Source organism: Rhipicephalus microplus, chromosome 9, assembly GCF_043290135.1.
Source record: "Rhipicephalus microplus isolate Deutch F79 chromosome 9, USDA_Rmic, whole genome shotgun sequence".
NCBI classification, from domain to species: domain Eukaryota; kingdom Metazoa; phylum Arthropoda; class Arachnida; order Ixodida; family Ixodidae; genus Rhipicephalus; species Rhipicephalus microplus.
Genome location: NC_134708.1, coordinates 1,300,809 through 1,320,750, shown reverse-complemented (window position 1 = coordinate 1,320,750; position 19,942 = coordinate 1,300,809). Strand labels below are relative to the sequence as shown.

At 49.7% G+C, this 19,942-nt stretch overlaps 1 protein-coding gene across 6 annotated transcripts in view; it reads left to right on the top strand.

Annotated features, from left to right (window-relative positions):
• Positions 1-2,807: 2,807 nt before the first annotated feature.
• Positions 2,808-19,942, top strand: part of LOC119163313 (uncharacterized) — a 217,758-nt gene continuing 200,623 nt past the window's right edge. For all 6 annotated transcript variants that reach the window (XM_075872944.1, XM_075872943.1, XM_075872942.1 and 3 more), the window contains exons 1-2: positions 2,808-2,882; positions 5,170-5,275. The gene's annotated coding sequence lies outside the window, so the exon portion shown is untranslated. The remainder of the gene's footprint in view (positions 2,883-5,169; positions 5,276-19,942) is intronic.

The following is a 19,942-nucleotide window of genomic DNA, read 5'->3' as shown; positions in this document are numbered from 1 at the left end:
GCAAGTTAGACGCGGCACGACAGAAAGAGCCTTCGGACTGGCCCAAAGAGTTTGAATGACGTTGACACAGGGTTGACTTCATTGTACTTCTCGAAAGTGCCAGCCGTAATTTGTGTAGCGTCACGAAATTTCCGAAACGGCACGCAATACACGAGGTGAACGGGAGGCACGGGCTATTCTTGGACCATGAGACGACGACAGCCTTGCACCCGCTTACGTCACCGCACACTGGCCGAGGGCTTGCGTCAGCGGCCTAGTGGATAATCCTCCCCCTTCGTAGGCGCTGCGACGTGCTCCCCTACAGGGCTGCAGAAATTAGGCGCCTTGTTCCTCTTCTAACCACTATCACCACCCACCCGCTAGAGTAACTGAATATGGTGCCGTCAGGACCATATTGAGTTACGCTACCTCCCTCGTAAACAGCGCGCCACTTCAGCTCGCTGCTGCTCCGTCGCGGCCGTTGTGCGGGCGGCGCCCCGCATCGCACGAAAGAGGAAAAAGAGTGCGACGAGGACGCCAGCGTCAGGAGTGCTCGAGCGCTATTGGTTCCTTTCTGTAGGTGACGTGCACGCCTCTGGGTGAAGTGCAGCTGACGCACGCACGCGCCCGCGATGGAATGTGCGGAGTTTTTCCGGCTCTTCCATCCTACGGAAGCACGCACAACCTGCCGCCACACTATTTCTCTGCCCTTTCTTTCTGCCTTTCGGCGTCCCTCTTTCCCTCTCCCTGTAATAGCTGAGCTGAACCGTGCTACACGCAAAAGTTGCAGAAGAGTGACTGTTTTAAAGACGATAGTCTTTCTTGGGGACCTTTGACGCAAAAATTTTGGTCTGTCTATCTGTTCACTTGTCTGTTTGTCCACCCTTAACGGTACCTTAAACGGCACCAAAGTGACGAAACGATAGTCCAAACGGCGGACCCCATCCGCAGCGCCCACCAATATTGCTCAAGGTTCAGCGTTCATTCTTGTGCGATTGTCAATTAAAGAGCAATTATTGTGCATATCTGAGGCACCATAACGACACGTCAATATTATGTAGGTGTATTTTTTTACTAGAAAAGGCATAGTAAGTAATTTTAAGGATCGTAGCCTTCATAACACTGCGCTGGCCATGCAACGCTTGCACGAAACGGCAAGTGTTTCCAACGCTTTGCTAAGACGACATGGTGGTGGCACCTACCCGTCGACTTGCGTTCTACACCTTATCACCTCAGAGACGGGCGCACACGGCGCGCGCCCCGTTTTCCAGGATAACTGCCCGATAGTGCTCATGTCTCACGTGTGCGTGACTTGATGCGCTCATTCGCCCCTTCTCACCAGGGGCGAATGAGCGAGGCACTTTAACGCAGCGCCTCCAGAATACCATTCACCAATTTTCTTGCGCAGAACATCAAACAAATGTTTGTTCACCCTCTCCCTAAGCAAGACTATCGTCTTTCGACGACATTTGCAGATTAACACGCAAATATGGGGTCATTTTATTTTTTTTGCTGGTCGAACCGTTTCGCCCACGTGACAAATTTGTTGACGTCACCCAAACGTCACGCCGCATCTTTTTTTTTTTTAACCATTCGCAGTCCATTTGAAGTTGCGACAAGCCGGGGCCAGGTTAAAAAACTAGAAAAAAAATGCGTTATAGGTATTCTGTGGTATCGTGGCTGAAAAGATAGCAAGAAGTGTCTAAGGAAAGCCTTGGCCTTCCCCTTGAGAAGTGGAACAAACGAAAGTCGTCAAAAAGCACGTTCCGCGTCAGATCCGTCGTCATCGAGGTTTTCGCGTGCTGATAGATGTCTGCAAATCGTTTCGCGTCTGTCTTCCATGCACACAAACATGTGGAGATCACTTCGCAGGCAAAGCGGTTTGCGCTTTTTGCTTTGTGAACTCTCATTGCTGTGAGATATTCGGCCAGTGCCGTAACGCCCCGTGCTGATACTTATTGCCAACTTTTGCCCTTAGCAAACGACTGCATCCCCTGCTTCCAAGTCACACGGAGAAGCGCGTACGATTACATGCTGCTTAAGTAAGCAAAATATGTTGGAGTGTTTTGTGGTGAAATGGTGCGAAAACGTTATTATGCCACGTGTTATTGCGTCGATGTTGCAAACCATTCGCACGTGTTCGATTAGTTTGGCCTGGAAAGAAAGTGCGAATGCATTGAGCGCTGTCTGGTTGAACTCTCATCTTTATCAGCAAACTGCCCTGCGCATGCCTTGATCACCGTGTAGATGCTTGTTTTCGCTGTTATCTCGTTCGTCGTTTTCCCATTTCACACCACGGGCGCGCGAATCGTTTGATTGTTGCTTGCTGGGCTAGTTGCTTCATTTTGAACATATGTAGTTCTTTTTTTGCCAATGATTGCGCAGGCATCCCACTGCAGCAGAGCATTGCAATATTAAATTTTTAACGTCTCATAATATGCCACCGAAAAAATGCGTTACTTGCGGCATATATAACCTCACGTGTGAGCGAGTCGCCGACTCAATAGTGAATTTCGAAGCTTTGTCGCCAGGTAACACAAACCAGGCCGTTGCGATGAAAGAAGGCAAATACATCACTGTCGCCTCGCATGTGCCTTCATAGCAAGCTCATATATTAGTGCCAAAACCTACAAGTCAATAGTTTACCACAGTCGCACCTAACTCTTTCCGGCATGGTGGTCACCCCATGTAACCACCTTTTCTTCATTTTTTTCTCTTGAAGTACGCGGGTCCCGCATATCAACGTTCAAACAGCGCGCCAGTTGAAGCTTTTGACATTACAACAGAGATGGCGCTACTTTCCTCGGCGGCGGATGTCACGTGTTATTTTTGTTTTTTTCCGGCTGGTCTCGACTCGAGCACGCGATACGCGATGGACTCGAGAGTTTTTTATGGAAAGAAAGGTAAGTCCTCTTCGTAGTGAATTAATATCACAGGATAGAGTGTTGTATAAGTTGCCTATACTATGGAAAGTAGAATTGAAGTGCTGCGCTCATTTATTCGAGAGCGCTTTGTTGCTGAAGTTTGTGGTCCCCTAGGGTAACCACCATGCATGAAGGGTCTGGACGGCCGGCAATATATGATTTGTTCTTGGTGTTTCAGCGGAAGACTTTGTCGAAATACCATCGGATTCGGACAGTTTCGCAGGAGGTGACGACTTCAGTGACAGTGACCCTGAGTATGAAGTAAATGATAAAGCTGTCAAAACGAGCAAACAGAGACTTGAGGCAAGAAAAGCCATCTCTGCAGTGTGCGAGTCTTCCGATACAGAGAGCGAACAAGATGACGTTCCTGTCATGACTGCGAAGGTACCTGTGTGGAGTCCTTCCTATAAAATGTCGCCACCGCTGGACTTTCTATTATGTAGTGGGGTGCCACTTTCTATCCAAAACGTAGAGAAAACAAGTCCTTATGACATCTTAAGCTTATTCTGGACGCCGTCCTTGATGGAGTTGCTGGTATTTCAAACAAATCTTTGCGCTCAGCAGCAGGGCAAGTCATACACACCCACCACATTGGAAGAAATGCGTTCCTTCTTGGGGCTCAATCTCCTGATGGGGATCAAAAGAAGCCCAAGTTACCGGGATTACTGGTCTACTGCGCCTGACTTGCATGATCCTTTCATTTCGAAAGTTATGCCTGTCAACAGATTCGGCTGGCTTTTATCACACCTGCATCTGAATGATAATATCTTGCAGCCAGCGAGGGATCACCCCAACTTTGACAAGTTGTACAAAGTCCGTCCACTCCTCACTGAACTATCGAAAACATTTGCGGAAAATTACTTGCCCACCGAGCTGCTCGCCATCGATGAGTCTATGATAAAGTTCAAGGGAAGGAGCTCGCTGAAGCAGTATATGCCAAAGAAGCCTGTGAAGCGTGGCTACAAGGTGTGGATGCTTTGTGCCAGCAGTGGCTATAATCTAAAATTTGATATTTACACCGGTATATCTGAGAACGGTGTTCAGAAGGAGCTAGGTGCACAAGTTGTGAGGAAGTTATGTCATGACCTTGTGGGCCAGCAGCATCGTGTTTTTTTCGATAATTACTTTACGAGCTACAACCTCCTGAAAGACCTTCTGCACGATGGCATTTACGCATGTGGGACAGTGAATTCCAGTAGAAAGAACTTGCCATGCTTGCAGGCTGACAAATCGATGAAAAGAGGCGACACAGACTGGAGTGTCAGCGACGACGGCCTCTGCTGTCTAAAATGGAAGGACAAGAGGACTGTTTATTTGCTAACAAATTTTCATGACCCTTCCAATGAGGTTGAAGTGGACAAGAAAAACAGGGATGGGACATTGAGCAAGGTGTCCTGTCCGGCGGCTTTGCAAGACTACAACCATAATATGAATTTTGTAGACAAATTTGATCAGTGCAAAGGGCAATATGAAATAGACAGAAAATCACGGAAGTGGTGGCACAGAATCTTTTTCCACCTACTGGATTGCTGCGTTGTGAATGCTTTTTTGATACACTGTGAACTTGAAGGAGTGGAGCACTTTACCATGAAAGATTTCCGGAGAAGTGTGACGACATCTCTTACAGCGGAAGCCCTGGTTTGTAAGAGGGGCACATTATCAAGCGCAAACAACACAGTACAGATTAAAAAATCTAAGCCACATGTGGATACGGCCATACGTCTAACACACAGCAAGCATCAGCCAAAGAGATGCACGAAGCGCAGGTGTGGTATGTGCAGCACGAAATCGCAGCCTTCGAGAACGACATGGATGTGCGAGACGTGCAACGTCCCATTGTGCCTGAGGGGAAACAAGGACTGTTTTGCAGCGTTCCACCGAGAGTGACTGTAGACACTTGCTGCACGGTGGTCACCTCAGGTGACCACCTCATTTCTTTTAGACCAATGTGCCAATTCTTTTTGCCGTGTTATAAAAGTCATTTTTGGACGAAGGCTAATCTATAGACACTGTAGACACTTGCTCCACGGTGGTCACCTCAGGTGACCACCTCATTTCTTTTAGACCAATGTGCCAATTTTTTTTGCCGTGTTATAAAAGTCATTTTTGGATGAAGGCTATATTTTCAATAAAATATTGTTTCCCTCCAATAATAAAGTTCTGTGCATGAAAGAGTTAAGAGCATTGCATATTATGGGCGTGGTTTCGCTATAGTGTGACAAAGAAAGCGTCACTTAAATCAGAAATAACTTTTTTTTTTCCACAGCCTTCTGGCCTACCTGACATAAAAGCAGCTGTGTACAATGGGCAAGGTATCTGCTACTTGACATGCCTTGAGAAGAAGCAGCCCCGAGTGATACACCGGTTATGAGGTATCATTACGTATGTGTATCCCATAGTGCTGTTGACTAGTTAACCAAGTTTATTTGTTTATTTTCGGAAATTTCATGTATTGATTCTGCTTATCGGTATCTGGTGATGTTACTTGTTTTTCCAAACTCCATGCAACGACAAGATCACTACCCACGAATGTCCACTCTGCAAGCACATTGAACGACCACTACAACAGGTCATCTCGAGCCTCACACTTGAAATGCTGTATTTGCGACTGTTTTACCTCGCACATCGTTGAGGGGTGCTTTAGATTGGCCACAAGCATTGGCTGTCTACCGTGGTATGGAATCTACACTTCGATAATATTGAAACTGAAACATTACCTCTGTATACATTAGTTAGATTATGTGGCACTGTCGAGCTCAACAACACAGGTTTGAGTCCAGCCACAGTGGCCTCATTTCTATGGGGGTGAAATGCGAAGACGCTCGTTTGATTCGCCTGCACCACATGATCCATTTTACGAGGTGCTGCACCCCGAGCTATTCGTTTCAATGGTGCAACAATGGCGGCCTCTGAACTATGCGATTCGTTTTAAAAAGTGCCGGAGAGCTACAGCACTAAAACTAGTTTATGATTTTCCTCTACCTCGACCACTGACGGCGCCAGTTTGGTGCAGCCGCACGCACAGCTTTACAGACGACATAGCATTAGACGTAGGTGCCGTACTCACCTCTACAAACGCAACTTTGAAAAAAAAAAGAACTTCCTCGATAAGTTCGACATTCCAGGCTTGGAACTTTGTTTGGCCTTGTAATGCAAGAAACCAAGCAGCTACCTCTTGACACAACTCTGTATTGGATGGGACGCCAGTAGCTTCGTTAACATCGCTGTTCTCCGTGTTAACGTCAGACTCATCGAAACCACTTACGGACACACGGCCCTCGAAACTCGCGGTTTCTATAAGTTTCAGCGGCTTCCTTTTGCGACTTAAGTCCCCTGGTTTAGACAAGTCTGCAAGGGTATTCGGGAAAATTTCACGAACGGCACCTACAACGTGGAATTTTGGCAACGTTCCCACCTACGATGTTCCAAGAGGACTTGTTTTGGGGCTAGTTGGTACATACTTGGTGCAGAAGACTGAGGCGCAAAACACATATCGTGAAGCAGGAAGAGTTCGTCCTTTCTTCTCTTCTGCTCTTCCTACTTCACGATATGTTTTTTGCGCCTCAGTCTTCTGCACCGCCTATGATGTGCTTGCAGCAAGTGATTAGATCCTCGGATTCGAAGTTTAGATCGTCAATGTAGGTATTGACTGTCGCCTGGAAGGCTTTTCGTGGAATAGCAGCTGTCCAGGCTTTGAGAAAGGCAGGGTCATTGGGACTTTGAAGAAGTGCCGCCGATCTCAAGTGTTTTCATCGGAGGCATAGCCACTTCGACCGCCCGGCGCACTGCAGGTCGGCAAGTATACTGTGTTAAACTGCTAATTCTCTAAAGCGCGCTTGATCTTCATGTGCCATGTGAAATACAAGTTGCGATGATCGAAATCTAACCTTCAAGCTCAAGCCGCTGTGGTCTGACCTAGCGACACACACACACACACACACACACACACACACACACACACACACACACACACACACACACACACACACACACACACACACACACACACACACACACACACACACACACACACACACACACACACACACACACACACACACACGTCGATGCTGTCACGGGAAGTGGCCGCTAGCCGGCGGCAGCGGCGGCTCGATCTCAACGCTACGTCAGCGCCACCCTCGGAGTGGATACAACTTGGCACCGCCTCCACAGCGGTCTTTTCCAACTGACAGTATCTAGAAACGTTGATATTCGCGTTGTGGTGAATTTATTAGGGGGCGAAGCTCCTTAGGCCATGGGTCGTACGTCCGCGATGTATGTGTAGTAGTAGTAGTAGTAGTAGTAGTAGTAGTAGTAGTAGTAGTAGTAGTAGTAGTAGTAGTAGTAGTAGTGTTAGTAGTAGTAAGTAGCCCCCTACACGTCCGGACTAGAGGAGCGGCACGCGCGCACTCTTTTGAATTGAGGAGGAAGCCCGCGCACGTTCATCATAAATAAAAATATAGTTCTTTCTTATCAAATAACCTACAGAGACGAGTATCGGTGACGTAATCTCCAATAAAATTTGCCTTGAATTGGATGCTTACTAAAAAAAGGACTAGTAACGGAAGCACTCTCTTTGAGCACTATCCGACCAGAAAAGGTTGCCACATTAAACTCGCTGGACGTAGCCTCCTTGGTTTTAGCAAGGTTTAGCGAAGGTTGGGCCGCAGTGCCATGAACTATCGACGGCGAAAACTTTCTGTGACAGCACAGCCGAAGCTACGTGGGCGGAGCTTCTGCACATGTGTTACTACGCCGATAGTCTGTTTTCGTTCAATCTCGGTTTTGGTTTCGCAAGCGCATCCAACATGTTCTTTTTCGCACCACCATGCAATATATCTTACATTTCCATGGGAGAAAAACAATCAAATGTTCCCTGTTTTCAAGGGAGAGCACACGAAGCTTTTTTGAAGCGTTCAGATTTAATTTAGGGAAAAAAAACGTACGACCGAGCAGGTACTGGGCAATTGGAACAACGTAAAGCCAAGAAAACACCTCTTAAGTTTCAGTACATACACAATCAAAATCACTGTGCTCCTTCTTTTAGAGACGCACGAGCTTTCTCGATACGCTCACGTTATTTTTTAGGGGACGCGAAGGCAACGATGGGAAGCAGAAATCTTGGGACATATCAGTCATGACCGGGCGCCTGACCTTCGTAAATACATTTGAGTGAAACGCAATCTTTGCTCGGCCAAGATCGCTGTTTTTGCACGGTCAACAGGGTAATGCACATGAGCGCATCTGTTACCCAGGCGAAGCGACTCCCTCTGAAGACGCCGACCGGAACGGTGTTCAGCGATCTTCAGCGTTATCGTATCAACAATATTCGACGGCCGAAACACCGACCACGAATGCAACGCAATTTAGGAAAAGGGTCATTGCTTGTTTACGTACAGTTTCCAATCGCAATTTTTCTTCTAAGCCGCTGGTGTTGCTTAACACTGGCAGGTCCCCGGTGTCCTGCTTCGATGTCAATTTGCTGCAACCGAATGACGCCATCGTTGTTTACCGGGGCAGGGAAGAGGTGAAATGGCACAAGAAAACCAGAAAACTAGAAACAGCAAAGAACGAAATACTTACACGGGTGATACTTTCTATAGTCGGTGACAAGCCAAGGCAACGCCTCCTAAAAAAAATTTATGCCGCGAGCGCGCTGCCCAACCATCTGATGTGCCTCTGATATTACTCTCCTCCTTCGGGGTCGCAGACGGCGTTTCCGATGGCCATCTCCCGCGAACACATCAATGTTCTCACAGTTGCCTCCGAGCAGCCATGATGTCACGTGACTGAGCGGTACGGAGGCGAGCGGTCTCACGCGGCAGCCGGTCGCAACACAAGGCAGGAGGCATGGCCTCCGAGACCGCGTACTGGCAGTAGGCTCCCAATTGAAATGAGAGCGACGTTCCAGACATAGTTTTTCTGGGAGGCGTTGCCCAAGAATAAAAAGCAAACTGTCCCGCAGACCATTTGTATTATGCGCGTCCAACTGCGGCCGCTCTATGCTATGACGTAAAAATCATGATGAACCAATGACAAAGTCAGCATGAGGCCGTTCACAGCGAGAGACGATTTGCCACAGCACCGAGACAGGGAGGCGTCCATTCGGTTTTCCTGTGGTGTTTTCTTCGTCAAGAAGCTGTTTTATCGACTCGCATCGTACTCGCTGACCGTCATTCAATGGTGACGTTTTTAAGTGTGAATACACTTTATAAGCGACCCCAAACCATCCACCGCCGTCGGCGGCGTCCGCAGTCTTCTATCTTTAAAGGAAAGAGGACTTGGCGGGCTGCAGCGCGACGCTCTACCGAATAAGCCACGGACGCGACGCTGATATCGGTGTCAGTAACGCGCCTTATATCCCCTCCCCCTTCGCTCGCTCCTCCGCTCTCCTCGCTCGCTGCAGCTGCGCGCGCACCCCTCTCTTTCGCGCGCCCGCCTTCTCTCTCAGTCTCCCGTCGAGAGCGGGTCGTGAGGGGGAGTAAAGTTAAAATCCGTTGGCATTCGCCAGTGAGTTAACGTAAACTCCCCCGTGTGATCAAATTGCGATTCCCAGGAACCATTACACCATAAAGGCACCATAGTGTGATTAATAAATATAATAGTGCGAATTAATAAATACCCCTCATAGCATCACCCCGTGTATTCGCACTTAACCATGTTCACCTTTGGGGAAATGCTTAGGAGGTTTTTTGATTTTGCAGTGTTTGAACTGCACCGAAGTGGCATAGCTTCATCGCGTTCCATCGTTTCGGCCGCGTGAAGCAGCAAGTCGGCGTCTCTTTCATCAGCAGATGCACCAAGCATATCGCCTGAGGATGACCACTCTCAACGATTGTCGTCGTGGTCATTCGTAGTAAGGTGAAAGTGAAGTGTCAATCGGCGCGTCTGTGTTTTGTGGAATGTAAGCGTCCGTGATTTATCACTTGCAACAGTCGTGCCATCATCGTTCACTGTAAACAGAAATAAGCCGAGATGGGAGTAAATGACCTTGTCCTCTAGCGCACGCCCCGATGGGAGTTTTATAAGCACCGTCCGGAGGGAGTAAAAAGTTTACTCCCCACCAGTAGAGGTTTTTGCGTGGTGCCAGGGGAGTTTTTATTTACATCCATCGGGGAAGTTTTTCAGGTCAGTATGAGAGTAAATTTTTTGCATGAGCCGAGAAAAAAGTTACGTCAGCAGCCGTACCATGCGCAAGTGTAACTTTAATTGCATTACCTTCGAGGCACACAACAATTAATAATTACAGTACACAAACATGCTCACAGCGTTCGCGTAATATTACAACACTCACACTCACCACAGCTTGCCACCAACGCTGCACACCTGCGATTCAGTCACCGGGTATATATAGGCACCATATTCTGACCTCCCATGTAGCCTTGAAGGGACCCTTTTTTTGCTAATAATTAAGCAATAAACACGCACGACGTAGGTGTGAAGTTGTGGTGGCCTGATTTAAGCACTTCAACACACATGCATTTTATCCTAAGCCTGCCTAATATTCAACATTTCTTTACTATAGCGAAAAGATTTATCAGTTTGCGCTCTGTCGTAAGGGCTGAATTTGCATTAGCAGTACTGTTTGTGAATCCGTAAAATGCACTGAATCATACATAAAGCCCGCGCGGCCTTGAATGAACACATCAACGAGGCACATTCAGCAGCTCCAGCGATGAACCGAGGTAGATCGCCGCTTCCGCGTTCGACGACTAAGCCTCACTCACGAGTACGGCACGGTGATTCGATGAATGGCAGCTGGCGATCACAAAATGCTTGCTGGTGTGCAGTTTACGTCTCGTTATTTTTCCCACGCACAGAAATACGTGTCTGCTATCCACGCAGTTTGAGCTACGGAGCGATAGACTTAAACGAACTAGATTGTTCGCAGTCACTGTTCCCGTTGCTCGCATCATTGCATGGGCATGCATGTCGTAAAAGGGAATGTAGGGGCAACATTGCATGGGCAGGCTGTCGTAAAAGGGAATGCAGGGGCAACAACTTGAAGCGTGTTGGCAATCCCGAAGTGCGTGCTCCAACGGAGGTCCTTGCCACAACCACGTGGCGCGATGCGGAATGGCACGACACGGAGGCCTCGAGCAACAAGCGTTTCCGAAGAGATCCCAAGGTTCGTATCGATTACTGGCCGCGTTGTACGCGGCGCGCATTCTTGTGTACCTGTCTCGATGCCATGCACGTGCGGGCACGCAGCAGATAACAACTGAGCCACGGGCGCCCGGGGATAGGAAGCCGAAGCAACGCATGGTGGCGTTGCGACTCCAGACAGGCAGTGCCATATTTGGTAGAAAAGTAGAAATCGGGGATATAGATGGCGCGTTTTCCCTTCGCTCCAATGCGCTGCCGCTCGCTTACGTGCTCGTGCAGAGAGCTCACGCTGCGTTTGAGTCACCCTACAATGTACCGCCTGCAGTGCGGCTTCACTAAGACATCTCAGCTGGACAAGCACTCCCGAGAAGCAAATCGAACCTAAGGAGTAAAACTCGTTGGTCAAGTTTATGATGTGGAGCAGACGACGGAAGGCGATGACGCCCGAGTCACTGCGAAATGCATTTCTCGGGTCCTCCGTGATAATACCGTGTACGACGTATACCTCGAGGTAAGTCTCAGTCTGCCGACATGAAGCCGCGTACTCTATCGATGTGCTGCGTTGACGTTAACGAAAACCATATAATTGTTGTTTTGCTGTGGCATAAGCAGGAAAAAAATTTGCGACGTGCTAAACAATTAATAAAGACTAAACGGTCATCGTATTCAAATGTCCAAGAAATTTTAGATTCATGTCCTCCGTGCCACGGGACCGCTGACTTCACCGCGAAGGAGCAAGCTAAGTTTAACCACATCGACTCAAGTTGAAGTTCTCGCCTTTTTTTTTCGGCTCTCGTGTCATGCTTGCTTTATCTTTCGCGAACGCGGCTGTGTTAGCCAACGGTGACTTGCTGGGGAACTGATACATATTTACACGTGGAGAACGTTCATTGGAGTTGCGTGCATTGTTGTGGCTGCCCACAACAATACTTCGGGCCTCGCCGACGCTTTCGTCAGGCCGTTTCTTCTATCGCAGAAAGGCAACTTCGCACACCGAGCGTCTCGTTTTAGCGCGCCAAGCTGACGACACGGCTCCTAAGTTTCCCGCACCGACTTCAGCACCCGTTCTGCGCGTGCCGCACGCGCTCCCATTTCGGCGAAACACACTACCTTGCCTGCGCCCTCTCCCGCGCCTATCCTCAAGTTTTCCGGAGCTCGCCGCCTGAGCCAGGCGTGGCGTAGTCGTCGCCCCGCAAATTTCAGCTTCGGTTCCCTATGGGCACGGTTACGATTGCTGGCGTGCGCGATATTTCAGCAGCCATCAGTGGGCGGCTCTCGTGCGCTCTAGAGACGGGACATCGCGTCACACATTTAAAGGCGAAGCTTTTCCTAATCGTCTCAACTTCATAAGTGCCATAGCCATGACCTATAGCCTTGCATTGCCATCAGCCTTATCATCACCGCGAGTAAGGATAAGCCCATCAGCGTCGTCATGGCGTATAGCGAGTAGCGTGCATCGCCATCGTCACCGTGAGTACGGAAGGGGACAACGGACAAGATTATTGGCTCACTCTATAGGCTATGGATACGTAAACATCACTTTCACAATGTTCGTATATATACTTGTGAAGATCTCATATTTTAAATGCTGAACCCTTTGCTTGAAATCACAGGGAACTCTAGTCACCAGAAGGTTAACGGGTGGCTAGTAGTAGGAATATGAAACAATCATAGAGATGCAGTGCAGCGTCGCTGTCGGAATGGAAGCAAGCTCGCCCGGCTTGCGCATCGTTTTCCGGCTTTTGTTCGTTTACTTCTCCGCGCTACGACGACGGCGGCCACGCTGCATTCTTTGCGAAGGCATCCCGTGCGAAGCCAGATGAAAACGTGCCACCTCGAGTATGGCTTCCGAGATGGCGGACGCGCGGCGTGTTTCTTGCTGGCTGTCCCAATCGCTGCGCTCTCAAACAAAACCAACGAGTACCCCCTCGCGCACCCGGATACTGCGAGAGAGCTAATTGAACGAGCAATCCGGCGGCGGCTCAGACAATGGCATACAGCAAAGTGCACGAAATTCTAGCATGCGCATGGTTTTTTAGGGGCGAAGGTTCTCTGGCGAACACCGTTTAACTCCCTCGTCCTCAGGACAAGGGAGATGCGGTACGTGTCACACGACCACCCTTACGCAAACGAAGGTAAACGGAGCAATTCGCAAAGGACGTTTGACGATCTCCCTTCGCAACGGAACGAGGTCCTCTCATCCCCTGTATATGCAGGCCAGAAAAATATTTTAAGCACTAAATTGCCGCAGTGAGAACAATAATACATTTCGGCAATAATAAACGTTCTTTTGTTGCAGTACTCATTCATAACGTGTGTTTCTTTACATATATATATATTATACGCCTATCAGTGTACAGCTGCTCTCCATACCGATGCCCTCCACACAGTGCTTCGCTTGTCGGACGCTGCCATTTAAAAATATTTCGTCCGTGAGTGCGGTTTTTGTCACTGCGCTTGCGTTTCCCTGTGGGAGGAATGACTGACAGCGTTGCATCATCGTCACCTGCTTCGACGGCTGCAGCAATAATGCGACCCGGTCAAATTCAAGGGTAACTTACGGGCTAGAAAAACAACTATAACAGTCGAGCACGGCGCGATTGTAAACAAACACAGCGTTAGGTACAATGTGGCCAGCGTCGCTGCCAGCATCAATGCATTTAGCGAATGCATTTTCATATGGAATAAGTTTTATTGCTATCTTTGCTTCAGACCTACTTAATGTTGAGTTTATATTAAATCGTATAACGAAGATTTAAAAAAGCAACTATAGATGAAATTAGGATACTTCTGCGAAAATTAACAGTGCCGGCAGAGCCCCCTCGCGACTACTATTAAAACCTTGTCATTGCTGTGTGACACTGCCACAACTCCATCTCCGTCGAACTCCCTTGGGGAAATTTACGTTGACGGAGTTTAACAGAGCTTGGTGGTGGCCATGTGACAGGGCTGTTAGTCTAACCTTGTCACGCCTAACCGAGAGAAGGAGAGACGAGAAAGAAAAGAAAGCAAAAGAAATGGATGACCATTTCTCATCTCACTTCCTAAATGGCGTTACTCTGCAGCTACTCTCCGAAGTGTCGCTATTCTCCGATTGACTGCTGCGCGCGCTTTGCCTGAGTGTGAGGAGAACGAGTTCTTCTCTCAGTCTCCTGGATAGTCGCCGTACGTGACGGACGAAGCAGAGCGCGGATGCGTTAAAGACGCTTGCGCTCGGCTTTTTTGGCTAGCGTCTCGTCGATGTTACCCGCGTACCGTCTGCATTTTCGAGCGCGATCGGACGCATGGACGCATGCACGGACAGACGGATACATGGACGGACGGACGCTTGGCCCCACTCATCATCATGAACTCCGTGAATATGCTGTCATTTGTTTTTCGCCTACGAGCAAGAATCACCATTTGGATATTCTGGCTGAACTGAAGGAAATATATATTTTTCTGCTACTGCAATTATTTTAATTGGTCCAATTTGCGAAGAAAAGCATGGCAACTACTCCATTTTCCTGATAGGTAATTCTAAGCATAGGCGTATCAGCCAGTGGGGCGCGAGACCCCCCACTGAGAAAAATTGGCAGATTATATATATATATATATATATATATATATATATATATATATATATATATATATATATAGAATGAATTTGCAGATAGCACATTTGAAAAGGAAATTGTATTTACTAACGTTTCGGCCGTAACACGGCCTTCGTGAGAGTAAGTAGGTATCAAGTACCTACTTACTCTGACGAAGGCCGTGCCACGGCCGAAACGTTAGTAAATACAATTTCCTTTTCAAATGTGCTATCTGCAAGTTCATTCAATATAGAAAATACCCGGACCTGTCGTGCCTTCCCTTCAATTTCTCTCTCTCTCTCTCTCTCTCTCTATATATATATATATATATATATATATATATATATATATATATATATATATATATATATATATATATATATATATATATATATATATATATATATATATATATCGTTAAGGTATTTATTAGCCGGCACACAGCGAGCATGCACAATGGCGACAGTAACGGCCAAGCACGGGCTCTCAGCGCGAGCGGCATCCTTTTTGGGTAGACCCACTAGAAGGCACCTGAGAGTTCGGCCAATTTCAGTGTTCGGAAGCTTCTCTACAATTACCCGGGGGTCGAAGAGGGAGCCGTCTGGCGACCTAACAGCTTGTCACTATGAGAGGGTCATAGTAAGCCTTCAGGCGCTCCACGTTGACTATGTAGCGCCCGCGACGGCGCATGTCCGAAGTTTGTTCAATTGGTTCGATCAGATAGTTGACCGGAGATGTGCGCTCGATGACACGGTAGGGGCCTTCGTATTTGGGAAGTAGTTTGGAAGAAAGGCCAGCTACAGAGGTCGGGATTGAGAGCCATACAAGAGAACCAGGAGGGAACGTGGGCTCAGAAGTGGCGGAGCCATCACGAATACTCTTCTGCCGCTCTTGCTCATGAGTCGTAAAAGTCTTGGAAAGCTCTCGACACTCTTCAGCAAGCCTGGCTGTCTCAGAAATAGGTGCACACTAAGATGGATCCGGCGTGTACGGTAGTATCGTGTCGATAGTGTGTGACGGGTGCCTTCCGTACAGCAAGAAGAAAGGTGAAAACCCGATTGTGCTCTGAGGGGCGGTTTTGGCGTATGTGACGAAGGGCAGTATAGTATCCCAATTCGTGTGGTTGGCGGCGACGTACATCGAAAGCATGTCAGCGAGGGTGTGGTTAAAGCGTTCGGTGAGACCATTCGTCTGCGGGTGGTAAACAGTTTTGCGGTGGACAGAATGGCACTCCGTGAGAATGGCTTCGACGACTTCTGACAAGAAGACACGGCCTCGATCGCTGAGAAGCTCCTGAAGTGGACCGTGGCACAGTATGAATCGATGCAGTAGGAAGAAAGCAACATCACGCGCAGTAGCCACAGGGATAGCAGTGGTTTCGGCGTATCGCGTTAGATTATCTACGGCGACGATGGCCCAGCGGTTACCAGCCGACGTCAGAGGAAGTGGTGCATACAAATCAATACCTATGCGCCCAAATGGACGCTCAGGGCAAGGTAACGGTTGCAGACTGGCTGGCGACATGTGTCCTGACGGTATGCGGCGTTGGCAAGCGAGGCAGGAGCGAACGAACTGCTGCACGTAGCGGTACATCCCGCACCAGAAGTAGCGTTGTCGAATGCGATGGTAGGTTTTGAATACCCCAGAGTGCGCACATTGCGGATCAGAATGCAAGGATTCACATATCTCTGACCGCAGACTGCGGGGTATCACGAGTAACCACTGCCGGCCATCGGCGTCGTAATTGCGTCGGTGTAGAAGGCCGTCACGGATGGCGAAATGGCGAGCTCGACAACGCAAGGCACGCGTGGATGGCGTTGCGGATGGATCAGAGAGCAAGTCGATGAGCGGGCCGATCCAATTATCCTATCGCTGTTCGGTAGCGATGATGTCAACATCAATGGCAGAAACAGCAGCCGAGTATACTGAGCAGAGCACATCACCTTCAGGCAGAGCGGAGCGCGAACGGGCGTCGGCGTCAGCATGCTGGCGTCCGTTGCGGTACAGCACGCAGATGTCGTAGTCTTGTAAGCGAAGAGCCCAACGGGCGAGACGGCCTGAGGGATCCTTCAATGATGAAAGCCAGCATAGTGCATGATGGTCGGTGACGACATCGAATGGGCGACCATACAAATAAGGTCGAAACTTTGTAAGGGCCCAGACGATCACCAGGCACTCTTTCTCCGTGACGGTGTAGTTTGTCTCGGCTCTCGTGAGCGTACGGTTTGAATATGCTACGACGCATTCAGGGAATCCGGGTTTCCGCTGCGCCAGGACAGCGCCGAGGCCTACACCGCTGGCGTCTGTGTGCACGTCCGTCGGGGCCGTAGGGTCGTAGTGGCGTAGAATGGGAGGAGTCGTCAACAAATGGCCGAGCATCGCGAACGCGTCGTCGCACTCAGACGACCACGAATTGAGGGGCCCGTTACTTCCAAGGAGCTTCGTCAGCGGTGATATAATCGTGGCAAAGTTTCGTATGAAGCGTCGGAAGTATGAGCACAGGCCCACGAAACTACGCAGTTCTTTGACGGAGGTCTTTGACGGAGGTTTGGGGAATTCGGCCTCGGCCCGAAGCTTGGCTGGGTCAGGAAGAGTGCCATCCTTGGACACGACGTACCCTAGGATGGCGAGTTGCCGTGCTGCAAAGCGGCACTTCTTTAGATTTAGTTGCAAGCCGGCATTTCTCACACGTGCGAAAACTTCTTTCAGACGTTGGAGATGCGTGGATAAATCGGGAGCGAACACAACAACGTCATCGAGGTAACACAAGCACGTGTGTCATTTCAAGTTGCGCAGAACGGTGTCCATCATGCGCTCAAAGGTCGCAGGTGCATTACATAGACCAAACGGCATGACGTTGAATTCGTACAAGCTGTCGGGTGTGATGAACGCAGTCTTCGGTCGAGCGTCATCAACCATGGGTACTTGCCAGTACCCCGAGCGCAGATCGAGAGAAGGAAAAAATTCGGCTCCGTGAAGGCTGTCAATTGCGTCATCGATGCGCGGCAGTGGGTAAACATCCTTGCGAGTGATCTTATTGAGCCGTCTGTAGTCCACTAGAACCGCACAGAACCATCTTTCTTCGCAACAAAAACAACAGGAGGCGCCCATGGACTGTCCGAGGGCCGAATAACGTCGCGTCTGAGCATATCATCAACCTGCTCGTTAATTTTTCGACGTTCAGCAGGCGACACGCGGTAGGGACGTTGCCGTAATGGTGGATTGGCACCAGTGTCGATACGATGCGTAACAGCGGACGCACGACTAAGAGAACTTCGCCCGACATCGAAAGAAGAACGATATTGTCGCAACAGGTCCAGAAGCTGGGAACGCTGTACCGACGTAAGTTTGTCATCAATGTAGGGGCCGAATACATCAGGAGATGATGAATCAGAAGTGGAAACAGCACTGATGATACGCGAATTGGGACAACGCGAGTCATCAGGTACGTCCAGGACTTGTGCGTTATCCACTGGTTCCACTCTGCCGAGACATTCCCCTCGAACCAAGGTAACAGGTACGGGGATGGGTTGGTCACAAAAATAGCGGCGTTGCCCTGGGTGATTTGCACGGTCGCGAAAGGTACTAGCAACCCTCTCCTTCGGCAGGCACGGTCGGATGACAAAACGAGTGCAATTGCGTCGGAGAGTCCAGCGCAGTAGACAGATACACCCATCGTCGAGCTTGGAGGCACTGTGGTATCGTCTTTCACGAGAATCTTGCTCAGTTTCGAGGGACTGTCTTCCGGCGTCAAATGCTAGAAGGGTGAGGGTTCAATTTCGGCAGCGGCACAATGAATGACGGCGTCGTTGCGGGAGAGAAAATCCCACCCCAGGATGACGTCATGAGAGCATGCAGGAACGATGATGAATTGGCCGACATACAGAACGTCCTGAACGACAACGCGAGCTGTGCACTCTGCTGTAGGATGGATAAGATGCGAACTGACAGTACGAAGGGGCAACCCGGAAATTGGCGTCGTCACTTTTCGAAACAAGCGGCAAAAGTTTTCGTCCATAACGGATACTGCAGCTCCAGTGTCAATAAGAGCAGATGCATGAACACCGTCCACAAGCACGTCTATGACATTAGATGGGCGGCTCTGAGGGCTTTCACATTGCAATAGCATCGCAATCCTTGCCTCGGGGACTGCGACGACTAGTTTTCCCGCTCATGAGTAGCCGAACTTGGCCTCATGGGGGACAGGGAACGACGTCGTGGAGACGGCGACCTTCGAGGAGATGGACCTGGGCGAGACGGCGGTGGCATAGACGGCGATTCGTCGTGATAGGGACGGCTGAGGTGGCCAGCAACAGGAGAAGAAATCGGAGCCGGCTGTACGCGATGGCAATAATGGGCTACGTGACCGGCGTAACCGCAGGTAAAGCAGATGGGCCGGTTGTCGGGTGTGAGCCATCGGTTCGCCGGGTAGGTCTTGTACGTGACGCAAGAGCCGATGGACGGAACGGTAGCTGGAAAGGCTGCAGGGGGTGCTGGAGCTGAGTCTGAGAGGTCACGTCTACATACGTAGCCGGCATACCCGCTGCAAAGGATGGAGGTCGTGCGGCAGCTTCGGCGTAAGTCAGTGGGGCGGGCGGTTGAACGACTGGAGGCGGCCTGGTGACCACTTGGGCGTAACTTGGGGCGCAGGGGCCGGAAGCTGTTGTGGGTGGTACGCAGGCATGACCTCCGCTATTTCCTGCTCAACTGCTCGGCGGATGGGTGAAATAATGGCAGTGGCCGATTATTGAGCAGCCGGTGGGTGGGCAAAGGGTAGGAGAGAGAACTGCCGCGCGATTTCCTCACGTATGAAGGACTTGAGGTCTGCCAGCAGTGCCACCTGATCACAGCTCACCTCCAAGCCAGCAAGCCCTGCATCTCGTGGTGTGGAGCGACGGGTCATCGAACGCAGCTCCTCGTAGCATTGACGCCGCGTGATGACCTAAGCTACTGTGCCTGGGTTTTTGGCAAGCAGCATGTGAAGCCATCATCGTCAATGCCCTTCATGACGTTCCGGATCTTGTCTGATTCGGACATGCTGTCGTTGGATTTCTTGCACAGGTCCAGGACATCTTCAATGTCACTGGTGAATGATTCACCGGCCTGCTGAGCGCGTTCGCGTAAGCGCTGCTCGGCTTGCAGCTTACGAACGGCAGGGCAGCCAAAAACGTTGGTGACAGCGGTCTTGAAATCGGACCAGGTTGCGAAATCGGATGCGTGGTTGTTATACTACATGCCGGCCACACCCGCGAGGTATAAAACCAGGTTACCGAGTTTACCTGCCTCGTCACAATGATTGGGGACGCTGACGCGTTCGTACATGGCGAGCCAGTCCTCGGCGTCGGTGCCATCCGCGCC